Raw genomic sequence first — 10,489 nt, forward strand, 5'->3', positions numbered from 1 at the left:
ATCCAGATACACCAAATCTACATTCTTACCCTCATCTACATAAGCAGTAACCTTTATAAAGAATATCAAAAGATTCGTAAGGCAAAATGTTCCCTTAGTGAAACCATGCTGACTAGCCAATAAAATTTTAAACTTTGTTAAATGACTTTGCAAAGCATCTTTTACTAGACTATCCAAAACTTTTCCCACAACTGATGTAAGACTAATGGGTCTATAATTACTGGGACAATTTTTATCACCTTCCTTGAAAAGAGTAACAACTTCCAATCCTCTGGTGCCTGCCCACTATTCAAGGACTGACAAAAAATAGTAGCAAGTAGCTCTCATATCCAATCCTTAACTTCCTTCAAAACCCTTGGGGAAATATTATTTGGCCCAGGAGACTTATCATTCTTTGAACTTCCAAATTTTTTCCTAACAAGCTCAGAATTAATGTGATCATATTGTTTCCATCTATCAACTGTTCAAGACGTGGAATACTGCTTAAATCTTCGTTAGTAAAAAACTCAAGAAAAAACAGAATTTAATAACCCAGCCATCTCATAATCATCAGAAAAGAGCCTTCCAATATCATCCCTCAAGGGTCCTACCCCCATCCTAACATTTTATTTACCCTTAATGTATTAATGAAGTCCTTGCTATTAATTTTTACATTTTCAGCTAACCTTTCTTCATACATCCTTTTTGATGTCCTAATTTCCTGTTTGACCAATTAGCTTGATCTTTTATAATCTCCCCATCATACCATGATACTTTTCTTAATTTATATCTCTTATACTCCTTGTGAGCCAATCTGGTTTTTTACTTGCAGTCATTCTTTTCTTTCTATAAGGAATATGTTTATCTTGAATATTTAAAAATTTATCTTTAAAAACTTTCCACATTTGATCAGTGTCTCTAAACAACTCAGCTGCCCAATTCATAACAGATAATTTTTGTCAGATTCCTTCAAAATTTGCTTCTCTGATATTTGTAACCAAAATATCATTATTCCTGATCTCCATATGTAGCAAAACATCAAACCTAATAGAGAAATGATCACTTGCACCCAGATGTTCCCCAATTTCCACCCTCTCAACCATTTCTATATTAGAAGTTAACAATAAATATAAAATAGTATTGTTTCTAGTAAGCTCCTTGATCAATTGGTGAAGACAACCAATTTGAACAGTTTCCAAAAACCTTTCTCCCTCATGGTTTGACTAACATTTCTCAATCTATATGCCTGAAATTAAAATCACCCATAATCATGACCTCATTAACAGCTGAAACCTTATCTCCCTGTAAAGTTTCTCATTGATTTCATCAGCATCATCTGATAGCCTGTAACCAGTTCCCAATAAAAGCCTTTTCCCTTTATATCTGCTAACAGAAACCCAAATGGATTCAATCTCCTTGCTATTATCTTTAATATCCTCAACTTGAACAGGATGTAACTCACATCTTACATATAAAGACACTCCTCCCCCTCTATTTAGTACTCTTTATCTATTAAATAACCTTTAACTCTGTATTTCAATCAGCAATTAACCATGTTTCAGTTATTCCCATTATATCAAAATCCTCTAATCCTACCAGCAATGTAAGGTAATCTATTTTATTTCTTACTAACTGGAGTACCCATTCCTTGGATGGAAATGTAAATTCATGTTTAATGAAAGGTTATTATAGGACAGGAAAAGTTGCTTCCCTTATATGTAATTATGAAAAATGCACAAATGCCCATAAAAACTGCAAAACACAAAATGTGAAATTGCAAGTTTGTATGTATCTCCCCATGGATCCAATAAACCTCCAAACCAAGTTTGGTGAAGAACCATCTACAAGGGACAAAGTAGTGGTAAAAAATGCAAAAACACCCATAAAAACTACAAAACTGAAAATGATTATGTATCTCCCCATGGAATGAACCTCCATATTCAATTTGGTAAAGATCCATCCACAGAAGGTGAGGTAGTGGTACAAAATGCTCATAAAAACTGCAAAATGCAAAATTGAAAATTTGCATGTATCCCCGCATGGACCTAATGAGCCCCATACCAATTTTGCTGAAGATCCATCCACACCCTGTAAAATAGTAGCATGGACATACAACAGACAATACTATTATAATTATATAAATACTTCTAGCATTACAATAGTAACAATTAAGCCTACCCTTAGAATTACTTTATACTCATTTCCTATGCTTAACTTTTCTGTACATGTTATTTGTTTTGCATTTAGTCTATCCTGGCCCTCAGTCTAGTCTAGTCTCAAGTTAAAACTTCCCTTACAGCTGAGTTAATAGCCCTTGCAAACAAGTCAGCCCCCACCCTATTTAAGTGTAAACTATCCATTCCAAAAAGCTCCCTTCTCCCATTAAACTGATCCCACAAGTACAACCAGCCAATCTGCTTATCCTTACATATTAAACTAAGCCTAGCATTCAGCCCCAGTGACCTACTTATAATTTCTTTCCCACAATTAATTCTTGGCAGTACCCCTGACACAATTAAGTTACAGACCTTTTCTTTAAATGCTTTTATCAACCTTTGTATTTATCAATCAGCTCCTCTGACTTACCCTTCCCTATTCTCCTTCAGAAGAATAGTACACTATTGGAAAGTGCTTGGGTTTCATTTGAAAACCATTACAACTATTGTATGCGATTTTGTGTGCTAACTTCTTAATTATAATTTACCCTTCCCTACATCATTATCCCCTGCATGCACAACAAAAACTGCATCATTGCTAGCCCCTTTATTATATCTCTTCCTCTGTCATTTATATCCTCCATCCTTGCTCATGGGTAGCATAATTTAATTATCTTTTCTTTATTTACACCACAGACTATCCTATCCACCTGCCTTGTCAAAGAATCTCCTACAACTTACAAGTTATAACTGTAATTTCCTCAAGGTTATCATTGGCACCCTTCTCTTTTCCTTACCTGCACAAGACAAGGGTTGAAATCTGTTGCTCAATAGAACATGCCCATTACAATTAAATCCACTACTTTTAGCACTTATACCTTATGGTACTTCCATTGTAAAGTCACTGTTAGCATATATATATATATATATATATATTCCTTACATGTAAAAGCTTAAGTTCCTCTTAAAATCCTGCTGCCATTTCCCACAGTTTACACTTTTCTTTATCTGTTGCCTCTAAAGTTTAATTAAGATAACCTGCAATCTGCAAACTCTACAAACAAATTGATCATTTACACTGCTAGCTTCCTTAAAACTAAAAGTACATACCAGTCCCTAGTTCTCAAATAATAATAAAGAACACTCATTTAAACCGTTACCCCTAACAGTAACAGACTGTAAACGTTAGTCTTAACTATTGTATTTGTAATCTGGGACTAAATACTCAACAATAAATTACAATAGCCTATTGACAACACTGTTAACCATAACGTTTGAAAATCCAATATAATATTATTATTATTACAGCATTTTATCACTACTTTATCTTCACACTAAAGTAAGTAATTAAATAGTTGTACTACTACTACTAGTAGTACAAGTTCTACAGAACACTGCTGTTTACAACTTACAAGCAATTGCTCAATGAGTGCAAAACAGCTGTTTCACTTTCTTAATTTTCATTTTTTAGTTTAATTTACACCAACCCTTTTAATTTTATGTTAAAACATAGCCTTATCCTCTACAGTTCTAATCTTAACACTAACAGTAACATAGTAACAATAACATTTTAAGTCTAGAATTTTTTCATCTACATCTATACTAAAAAATGCCTGATGCTTATAATTTCTAAGCTTAGTTGTCACCTCTGAGTTTGCCTTGGTATTAGATACCGTTGATAAGCCAGAAAGTATTCAGTCGCCTTCAAGCTGTTCTGGTGAACTTCAATTTTCCAGAAATAGAACAGCGGTAGCCATCACTACCACTAGTCGTAGTACAAGTTCGTAGAATGCACCCGAACAGAAATCAGAGGCTCGCCCTAACGCCGCGCGACTAAGCGCGTCACTTTGTTGACGTTACTCGGAACCAACAAGATAATCAGTTGTATTTTGTATACTGTTTTGATATCAGTGCAAAAATGGACATGTTTCTAATGCTTCTTCCATCAAGAATAGAGCTAAGCTAAAGAATATTTCTAAGTGACATATCTAAATTCCCTACATGTTGTAGTCCACACAATTCCTTGAAATTGAACTTGCCTGACGCTTAGTTTGATTCCTTGATGCATTCATCAGCGGATTGGCTAAAGGTGTTGTCACGTGACTGACGCAGTGCAAAAATAATAGATTTTTCAGAAAACAGAGCCCTCTATATGAGGGCTCTGAAGAAAAACATGCGTTATTTTTGTCTCATTTCCAGCGAACGGTGAACGTTTATACTAAACTGCGTTTCAACTTAAAGTTGCTTTTTTGTTTGCAGTCAGTTAAACATTTGAGACAAAATTTCATTTCCAAACCAACATATAAAATTACACACAGCTGTAACTTGTTTATGTGATCTTCTTAAACCCGGGATAACTGCATCACTGAGATTTCTAAGTATTTGGGTATACATCTTACGTGGAAATCTTCTGAAATAATATACATCAGATACTTTTAAAACAGCAACTATCGTTGACTCGATTAAATAAAGTTTTAGTTGTTTCTTGTTTAGCGCATAACTACACAATAGGCTATCTGTGCTCTGCCCACTTAATATTTATCGTTATAAGCCCTCAGGGTTACCTCTGAACCATCGAGTACTTTAAATACAGTATTTCGTACAGCAAGGCTAAAAGGCATTCTTATAACATAACCTGAAAATATCGTATTTATAGAAAGGTGAATATAATACAGTACTGAAACTTCATATGAGTATGGAGCTCGCTTGCTTTGAAATACTATAACATCATTAGTTTAACTATATTAAACTGGTCTTTCAACAGGGAGACTTAATTACATATTAGTACAAGAAAAACCTTAAATACTCAATAGATACATAGTAATTCAAGTTTTAAATAGAATTTAGAGTACTTTGAACTTGTTTGCCACATTGGATTATCCGATGTGTACACCGCGGGGAGATGAACCAGGATTTTAGCGTTGTCCGTAGAATTACCACTGTCCCATCGAGGGACGTACTTTTAAAGAATGTTGATTTGGAGAGTAATAATCTTCTAAAAAATAACCTTTCTAGTTCTTAATCGTTTTGATATTTTTAGTATTAACAACACCATAAGAACATAGCATAGACTACATGCCCAGTTCAGAAACGCAAAGGTTCAGGCATAGCCTCGTGCCTAACTTAGAACTGTTAAGTGTGTGTGGTGGGGGGGGGGGACAATCAACGGCACCTGTTACCTACATGGCTACTCTTACCTCAATAGCAGATATATAGCTATGTCTTTTATAATGCGCACACAGTTAGGAATGCGGAGTGTATACCATCAACAGCATATCAGATGATTCTGAGATCTCGACATGCAGCCCGGCACATTAACCACAAGACCACACGGGACTACTTTAAAGTTCTTAATGAATCTGTAGTTTTACTGAGGTATCGAATGTCAAATGACATAGATTTTTAATGGGAAGAGAACCGACTTTTGTTTAAGATATAACTAACGGTATTAGTTGTTATTATTCTTGGTTATGTAACCACACTTTCTTAAGATTATGCGAGTAAATTACGAATAAAAATAGGCAGTCATGTTATATGACAAGGAGGCCAATAATGATTAACCCAAAGTGTATAATTTCATTCCTAGAGTCATGACAAGGCTCAATTTTTACACATGTGCTTACGTCATTGTTCACGTTATGTGTCGATAGAACTACGCATGTTTTACGGTTGAACAGCGGTAAATCTACTGAATTACAACGCTAAAATACGTGGTTCGATTCCCCGCGCTGGACACAGCATATAGCCCAATGTGGTGCTTTGTTTAACAACGAACAACAACAACAATATATATATATATATAAACTAGACAAATGTTTTTACATTCACAATGTTCGCTTTTAATGCTTTTTGAAATCTGCCGGAAATATTTTGAATAGAATGAGGATAAAAAGATTCTTCACCAATGACGCTATAGTAATAGAAAGATACTTCAATGATAACATATTAAACTAATTGTGATATATTTTTGTTAAAATATGTCAGTGGATAACAATTAAAACGCGTTCATGTGTCCAAATTTTATATAATACAGATTTTCTACTTAAACATTAAAATCTCTGTTTCGATACCTGTCATTTGCACAACACAGATAGCGAATTGTGTAGACTTGCTCTTAATAAAGAACAGAACTGAAAACGTCTGACCAATAATGTCCTTTTTACAACCAATAAATCACGTTTTTAAATAGCCACCAAAGCTTTGAGCAGCCGGTTAATTATTTATCAATTCTGCATCTTAAATGTTTGGAGTTTGTCCTTGTTCTGGTTGATACAGATCAAACACTGTTAACTTTCAAACTTTAGACACATTGTATTAGATCTTTATCTAGTTGACTTTTATTGTAAGGTTTCTTTGAAAAACTATGATTTTTTACAAAACAAATGCATGCCGAAATAAACGTTATTTTTATTACTAACATGAGTGTGATGTTATCCACTTACTACTACTACTGAAAGTGTGCTCCGCCAGCTAAGGCGTTCTATATTCTAAAAAGGGTTAGTCAGGGCCGTGGGAAGCGGTAAGGCCAGTCAGGCCATGACCTGGCCACTTTTTCATGGCATATATAGCTACAACTTACGTATTAAAATTTGCTCTTTTAATTCAACACATTACGTTGTGTGTATGCAGTATTTGTAGCTAAAATAGCTCAAGATTCAATCTCATAGCATTAAAGTTTCGACATATTTCTGGGGGGCATGCTGTGCACACATAGTTTGTCATACTGTTTAGTTGTGGCAATGGCCTGACCACTCAAAAATCGATTCCCACAGCAACATTAGTTTTATTGTTATGCGCGTAAATGTATGTGTTACAGGTTATATAAGATTCTGTAGTGTTATGCGGCATTGTAGGATAGAAAGGCGGCTTTCTTGCACATAAAATAATGTCTACTGCTATATAAAAGAGTGACTAATAAATCATTGAAAGTTTGTAATCAAAGATGTAACATATTAAATCAATTGTTTAATAAAAACTCTGCATTGTTACAGTCCACGTCGCCACGTCTGGTCATTCTCTATCTGACGACCGTGTGTCTTGGCGATAACCCTCCAACGCTGTTTTCATTTTGAAATGATCTGCCGATAGGCTTTCCGGTACAAAGCACACCACTCCGTCCTTATTTTAGCAATCCATCTAGAGTTAAAAGATGACGATTACCAAGCGTCCGTTTCAATAATCCGATCGTACAGAAATTCCTAAACACTGCATCCGAATTTAACTTTTATATCTTCGCATGGAAGAGCACGAACACTCGTTTCATTATCTAACTGCTAGAGGTATGCGACAGTTGAACGAATATGTTGTGGAAGCAGCATGTGTACACGTGACTTGATTATGTTTCGTAGTTGCTTGGGGAATGCGACCAATATTAGCTACTGAGCATTGACTTCGTGGATTCTCACCTGTTACAAGACGTCCTACTTTACTTACCACGCCTAAGGTACGACTTTTTACAGATCTCTTTCTGGATGGTCCTAGTGCCCCAAGTTTATCCATATTCGTTCTTTTCCAATGTCATTAAGTATAAGGGATATCCCTGTCTTGGAGATCCTGAATCCCTGAACTAAATGCATCTTTATGATCTGAATTTATGAATATTTTGTTATATACCTTACCCTCTACCGTACTTATTATCAGGCGGTTGAACAAAAGCGCTTTTTTTTTTATTTATTTTTGTACTTCCAGAAGAAAATACTCAATGTTTGAATGGAAATGGAAAATGTTTTTTTTTCAATCATGATTTTATTCGAAAACGAAATAAGTTGTTTTGAGAATAGATCTAAATTAAAATAGTGTCAGAAATCTCTAAAACAACCCACAGCAAAATACTTTAATATCTTATAAATATTTTAAAAAATCACATCCTCTGATAATGGAGTGATAGTCGAAGAGGGCGCACGAATTCGTCGAAATTAGTTTCTCCAATATCAAGACTTCTAACAATTTGTTCCATTCACTTACTGCTACGCCCCCCCCCCCGGTGGCACAGCGGTATGTCTGGGGACTTACAACGCTAGAATCCGGGTTTCGATACCCGTGGTGGGCAGAGCAAAGATAGCCCATTGTGTAGCTTTGTGCTTAATTACAAACAAACAAACTAACTAACTAACTGCTACACACGATATTGTGTTCTTTTATTACCACAAAATATTCCACGCACTTTAGCCTGTGTGTGCGTTATAAGGGTGACAGTCAATTCTTTAGCATGAACGTTGGGTGAAAGCGTGCAACTTAACTAGCTACCTTCTGACTTTGATTTGTTGACAGTTTACGTTATTAATTTGCATTAGTGTAGAATCCATCTGGTTGTTTTCTTTAGTTCAAACATTGGTTAAGTTAGATTTTCAGAAAATGCGTTGGTCAGTCGTGTCAATTAGGTAGATGTTATTAAACAGACGTATTGTTGACTGTATTTATATCTTTTTAAAAATTGGTTGAACTGAAACTTCGTAGACAATGCATTTTCGTGTTAGTATCTAAATTAGGTATTGGTACAGTTTGGGACGTATTAATAAATAAATACAAAAAATAGTAAAAGCTAACCAGTCTTTGTGAATCAATAGATGTTATTTATTCAACTTAATTTTTAACTATTATTATCAAGCCTGTGATATTTCTTCATGCCTCTTTACACACCGTTAGTTGCCGTAAGCCAAATCCACCTCATTTGTTAAATCCCGTGGATTTCACGATTAGTTCAGATCCATATGTAAAGCCAAGCTGCTCTTCAAACTTGGGCAAAAAAATAACAAAACAAGAAAATAGTACGAGCTTAACACTTCAATTTCTAGAACAAAAAAGAAAATAGTACGAGCGTAACACTTCAATTTCTAGAACAAAAAAAAATAGTACGAGCGTAACACTTCAATTTCTAGAACAAAAAGAAAATAGTACGAGCGTAACACTTCAATTTCTAAAACAAAAAAAAGAAAATAGTACGAGCGTAACACTTCAATTTCTAGAACAAAAAAGAAAATAGTACAAGCGTAACACTTAAATTTCTAAATCAAATTATAATAATTCATTTTGTTTGTAGTTAAGCACAAAGCTACACAATGGGCTATCTGTGCTCTGCCCACCACGGATATCGAAATCCGGTTTCTAGCGTTGTAAGTCCGCAGACATACCGCTGTGCCACTGGGGGTCTTTTATAATATAGTAAGTTCTAGTGGTCTTGCTCTATTTTTGTCTATTCGTTCTCAGATTTTTTTTAAACCTGCATTCATGACTCTACCCTGCATTTGCAGGTATAGAGCGTAATTGTGTTTTAATTTTCTTGGATATTAAACGTTCCAGTCATCTTTAATGAAGTGATAATAATTAGAGAATTTTTGACTGTGTACTCACGTTTAGAAAATTTTCCTTATTATATAATACAGCATTTTATGGTTGGGAATACACAGTTTGGTATTTTTCTACTCCAAGACTGCTTTATATGTTGCTAAGGGGGTCGTGACGTCACGTATGACGTAAGTATCGTTGGCTACTATGTTTCTCCAGAGCCTAAGATCGTGAATACGACAAAGAAAAAGAAAGAAAAAAGTCAACAACTGCTGATGATACAGTATTTAGGACCACGATTCGAAGATTCTAGATAAACAGACACCTGGAAAAAATAAACACGTAGGCAAATTACTGGCAGGGTACTGTTTTTGTGGCAGAACAACAAAGGTGTAGTATCATGTGTTGAAACTGTTGTCACGTGATTTAGGAATAAAATATGTAGCGTTCATTTCTTTCATAAAATATGCAACAGTTTATGGATGAAAATAACTATTCTCTAGACCAGCGTTTCTCAAACTAGGGTTCGCGACTCATGTCCGAAATTTCATAAAAATATTTTTAAAAAAATATGATTTATAGAATAAAAAACATTTTTCGTAAAATTAAATTTATATAAATTAAAAAGTAATTTTTGGAAAACAGCTTTTCATGTACACGAAATCTTTTTTTTAAAAACACAAAAACATCGTTACGTTTGGAGGGCCGCCCAAAAATTTGAATTAAAAGGGGTTCTCGGGTTATTAAATTTGAGAACCGCTGCTCTAGATGATAAAGCATTTATGTTAGACCAGGACACGTACATGTTCTAATTCCCAGTTGACAAAGACGAACAAATTTTTTTTCCAACGAAGATCCAGTATGTAGCTGCATGTAGTTCCCGCCTCTTTATTTAATGCTCTCTCTCAACAGGCCTGGCATGGCCAGGTGGTTTTGTTTGTTTGTATGTACTTAATTATAAAGCTACACAATGGGCGATCTGTGCTCTGCCCACCACGGATATCGAAACCCGGTTTCTAGCGTTGTAAGTCCGCAGATATACTGCTGTGCCATTTGGGGGCTGTCAGGTG

The 10,489-nt window shown here is 35.0% G+C and overlaps 1 protein-coding gene across 9 annotated transcripts in view; it reads right to left on the minus strand.

The window, feature by feature from the left end:
• LOC106457496 (semaphorin-1A-like) overlaps positions 1 to 10,489 on the minus strand; it is a 217,514-nt gene that overhangs the window by 115,291 nt on the left and 91,734 nt on the right. For 8 of the 9 annotated variants that reach the window (XM_013916916.2, XM_022383459.1, XM_022383456.1 and 5 more), the window contains exon 1: positions 3,782 to 4,190. The exons of the other annotated variant lie outside the window; for it this stretch is intronic. The gene's annotated coding sequence lies outside the window, so the exon portion shown is untranslated. Of the gene's footprint in view, positions 1 to 3,781; positions 4,191 to 10,489 lie in introns of those variants that run through there. 9 annotated transcript variants of the gene reach the window in all.

This window comes from Limulus polyphemus, unplaced genomic scaffold (genome assembly GCF_000517525.1).
Source record: "Limulus polyphemus unplaced genomic scaffold, Limulus_polyphemus-2.1.2 Scaffold338, whole genome shotgun sequence".
In the NCBI taxonomy this organism is placed as follows: Eukaryota; Metazoa; Arthropoda; class Merostomata; order Xiphosura; family Limulidae; genus Limulus; species Limulus polyphemus.